This window comes from Lathyrus oleraceus, chromosome 3 (assembly GCF_024323335.1).
Source record: "Lathyrus oleraceus cultivar Zhongwan6 chromosome 3, CAAS_Psat_ZW6_1.0, whole genome shotgun sequence".
NCBI lineage: Eukaryota > Viridiplantae > Streptophyta > Magnoliopsida > Fabales > Fabaceae > Lathyrus > Lathyrus oleraceus.
The window spans coordinates 66,484,821-66,489,997 of record NC_066581.1 but is presented as its reverse complement, the minus strand read 5'-3'; positions in this window follow the sequence as shown (position 1 = coordinate 66,489,997).

Below are 5,177 nucleotides of genomic sequence, written 5' to 3'. Positions count from 1 at the left end.
GTTAAGATTCAAACTCAAATTTCAAGTTGAAATTTATCAGGTTTTCCTTTGGAATGAGAGGGTTTCAATGGGGGGCAAAGCTGGCGCACAAGGTGTGATTCAAATGAGCACAGAGAGCATGTATTTATAGCATGAATGAATGATATTTGCACACTTCAAATTTTGTCCAATTTTAGCAATGTTGATGGAACGAGTGCATGGGCATGTGCAGGCCCATGATGCAATGCAAAAAGGTCCAAAATCATTCCAAATGAAGTCTGAATGGAAGCTTGATTGGCAAAGCAAAGGGAACTGAAGTTTTGAAGCTTGATTCTTTCCAAAGATGCAGCTCTATTAAAGCCACGCGCAGACCTAGAATACCTCATCCAAAATGCATGAAATTGGGTTCTTTGGAAAGCTTGGATCAAGAAGAACAAGTTGGATGTTCAACACGTTTTCATTTGGAGCTTAGAACATGGAGAATTTTGAGGTGTAAGTTTGGAAATTTCAACATGTTGAAATTTTTTCTAAGTGTCAAGTGATGTATCTCAATATTCCACCTTGCTTAACTTTTTATGTGAGCTTCAAATGAAAACACTGTCTTCATCAAAGTTGTAGCTATTTCAAATACCTTCAAAATGGTCACCCATTTCATGTCATTTGGATTTGTAATGATAGAGTTATACATTTTTGAAGTTTGGAAAAATCACTTGTTCAATGGTATAGGTCAAAAATGACCTATAATGTAACCTCATATCACATGCTCATAAAAGTTGAATTTGCTTTCACTCCAAACATAAAAGTTGAAGTAGACATCTTGGATTTGATTGTGAAACTTGGAAATCTTTCATATCATAAAAAATGAGCAAGTTATGGCCTTGGGAAGTTGACTTTCAAATTAGGGTTTAGACAAAATGACCTATAATGTTTAAAATAGAAAATGATTTTCCAAGCAAAACTAGCTCTAGGTCTCAACATGAAAGTCGTTTGGAATGTCATTTAGTGTAACTTTTCAATTGGAATCATTTTTATATGGTGAAAATTGTAGGAGATAGGGTCTAGGGAGACCTAGTTTTGATCAGATGAATTCATTTGGCCAACCACCATCACCCAACTTGCTAACCTTCAATTCTTTGTACTTTTGAGGCTCATGGTAGATCATATATGAATAAGATGAGGAATTTTGAAGTGTCCCTTGAGATATTTGATCAATTGGTAAGATAGCTTGTTGGAGAAGTTACTCAAGATACCCAGTCAAACTAAGGTTTCCAAGGCAAATCACCCTCAAACTCTGGAAGAAAACTTGATCAATAAAAATTGTAGGAATCAATGGAACTCATATATGATGCTCATAACCATTCTTGGATCAATTCATGGTTGTGCTATTTGTCATTAGGGTCCTAAACCCTAGATATGAACTTAATAGATCAATGGAGATCATGCCCTACCTACAAAAGAGTTAGGCAAATACAAAGACATATTTTTGGTATTTTGGTTAGTAAAATGATAATATACAAGTATGATACAATCACATAGTGCTTGGTGATCTCTCCCAAAACAATCCCAATGAAAGAGGGGTAAGGAGGATGCCAAGGTATGATCCCAATGTTAATGCATATGGTGAAATTGCATGAGGGATCTTAGGGTCAAAATTGGGGTCTTACAATAGGCTTTCTCAAATACCTTATGAAAAGCCTCTCTGTGAGCTTCTGAATTCATTAGCAAATATAAGTCATATATTTTGGACGGGGTATGCAATAATTGATCAACCACATTAAATTCACTTCTCTTAATCAACTTTAGCACTTCATCGTGATCAGAATTCTGGTTTACACTACTGGACTGGCCAGACTGCACAGTAGGAGTTTCCAACTTAGCTTGCTTACCCACCGAAGTATCTTCAATTCTCTTAGGGGCCACATAAGCAAATACTCGACCACTTCGGGTTACACCACTCACATCAGCAATATTCACAACAGAAGAAAGGGAATGGATAAGAACTTCCTTTCCATCTTAAATCATTATAGCATTGTATTTGTTAGGAACAACTCTATCAGATTCATAGGGTGTAGGACCCGCCAGACAAATAACCAAAGGAGAAATGATAGACTTTCGACTATTATAGGCAATCACAACTGGTTCAGGGATATTGAAATTAGGAACTATGACATTCACACCATGCTCATCTTCATCCCTATCTCTGGTAATCTGAATAATATTTTCATCCAGCATCTCTTGTAGATCTGTCTTTACCTCAGCACACCCACGAGGGCTTCTTGAATAGATACGACAAGAAACACGATCGTGCTCATAATGACTCAACTCGCACAAAGTTGCATGCATCTCGACCAAGAATCTTCTAATCAGATTGACATCAAAGACATAGTATTTTCCAGGACATCCCTCGACCATTTTCATAGTTGCGCCACCATGTTTAGGCAATGGATTGGCTTGCACATTAGAACTAGAGTCTTCAAAAGACAAAATACCACTTTGCACTAGTCTTGTCACCTCAACTTTCAAAGCAAAATAGTTTTCAATGTCATGATCGGGTGCACCTTGATAGAATTCACAATGATAATCAGATTTATACCACCATGGAAGTTCCTTTCGAATAGATGGTGGAGTCCTAGTCTATACCAAATTCTTTTGTATTAAAGTAGGGAATAATTCCGCTTAGGACATCGAAATTGGATCAAATTGCATCTGTCTTGGGACAGGGTTCGGTTGATGAGTACGTTATTAAAAACGTGATTGATAATTTGGTGCTACTTGAACAACTAGAGCAGTATTAATAACCGAGGTAACTGACGCCGCATGCCGATGATGTTGATTACTTCTCGGTGATCTCCTACACTTCTCTTGCGAAATAACATTAACATCACGTTCCTTCGTTTTGGACAAACCATTCCCATATTTCCTTGAACTGTTAGATGGACCACTCTCTTTCAATCGTCCCTCACGGACGCCCTCTTCTAGTCTCATCCCCATGTTAACCATCTCGGTAAAATCACTAGGAGCACTTGCAACCATTCTATCATAGTAAAACGGTCTCATGGTCTTAAAACATAACTTTGTCATCTCTTTCTCTTCTAACAGAGGACTAACCTGCACAGAAATCTCACGCCATCTCTATGCATACTCTTTGAAAGTTTCCTTATCCTTTTGGGACATAACACAAAGTTGATCTTGGTCTGGTGCCATATCAACATTATACTTGTATTGACGAACAAAATCTTATCATAGATCATTAAAAGTAAGGATCTGGGTTCTATCAAGTCCCATGTACCACTTCAAAGAAGCACCAGTCAAACTATATTGAAAGCAATGAATCAATAGTTGATGGTTATCAGTTTGAGTTGACATCTTGTGAGCATACATAAAAAAGTGACTCAAAGGACAAGACTTACCCTTATATTTCTTGAAATATATAACTTTAAACTTATGAGGAATCTGCACATTAGGAACTAAGCAAAGATCATGAGCATTCTTTCCAAATAATTATTTTCCCCTCAGGTCTTGAATCTTGTTCTGCATTGCTTGAAATTGATCTTGAAATTCATCCATCATTTCATAGACACCAACGCTTTCACTCTGATCAGCATGGAAAACAGGTTCTTCCATATAAGGAGTAGCATGGACCACCGGAGGTGGTACATACATAACATGTTTAGTAACAGGAACTTCAACAACAGGTTGATGTCCTTTAGGCACAAAGTTATGAGGCATACCCCAAGGGAAACCAGGAGGAATTTGGTGTTGTAAAGTAGTGACCGAAGCCACAAAAACTGGCGTAGTAGCGATTTCCGAAATCACAGTCCTCTGAAGCGGAGTCTGAGTAGGAGGTTGATTCTGAGCAGCTACTAGAGCTTCCATCATAGCAGAGATCCTTTCCAAAATTTCCCTCAAAGTAGTCACTTCTTCCTAGAGTTCACGATTCTCTTTCTCTAAATGATCCATCTTATTTTGATGATTAGCACGAGCATTGTACTGGTGAGACAACTTGTCTGAATGAAGACCAAGAAAAGGAAGAAATAAGACATCTAGAAAACTTACACAAAGCAAGACCAAGATGAAACATGATGCTTGATATGCAAAATGAAAATGCAAAGTTTTCAAGGAACTTCAAGATATAAAGCCAATTGTAAACATCATAAAGGAAATAACACGTTTTGAAACACTGAAAATCACATTTTATTAATAATGGAAAGGATTACAATCTGAAATACAATCTCAACAATCCTAAAACATAATAGGAAAGAAACTAGGTCTATGGAATCATATATGATGATGACCAACTCCAAGCTGATACTTCTTGCGAAGTCTTTTGATCTCTCTTTCATAGTTGCTCTTCATGGCATCCTTCTCCATCGTGAGCTGACCTATAATGCATTTCCAAACACTAGAAGTAGGAAGATGAGTATATGATTTAATGTTAGGGGAAAATAAATCATCTTGGTTCCTTGACCTCTTCATAGCATGTTACTCAAGCAAATCTATCGAGTCATCCTTTTCCTTCAACTGTTTATGCAATTCTATCCTCTCGAGTTTGAAGCGTGAAACGTGTCTTCCCAAGCATCCTTCTCTTGCTTCATCCTATCCAAAGCTTCTTGTAACTCCTTTATGCCTGTAATATGAATAACCGGTGATTTGACCACTTCTAAAGAAATATGTCTCTCATACGCGTAAGGCACCTTGAATTCTTTTGCTCTCTTCTTCATCCAACTAGTGTAAGGATCCAAAGCTACACAACTCTTCAATCCAAGCTCAATTTTTCCTTTCCTATGAATATTTTGCCAAGCATTCACCATCCTAGCCTTCAATCCTTTAGTGTCTTTCCCCTCTTGAAAAAATAAGCCTTATAACAAAGAGTTATTTGGTTTGTCCTTCATAGCGAACCCAAGTTGACGTCTTGCCAAAGTCAGATTGTAGTTGATTCCTCCTTGTGTACTAAGAAGAGGAACATTAGATAACTCCCCACAACTATCAATAATCTCGACGTTGTCATAAATAGAAGAATACCAAGTGATGTCAACATTGGTGAGAGACCTCAGTCATTGAGACCACCTTAAACAACCCTTGTTTTCTTTGAAGATAAGAGAATGTGGAAAGTGTGAAATAAACCACTTATACAACAAAAGTGCACAACAAACAATAGTTCTGCTTCCTTTAGAATTCTTATGATGAATGGAGAGATA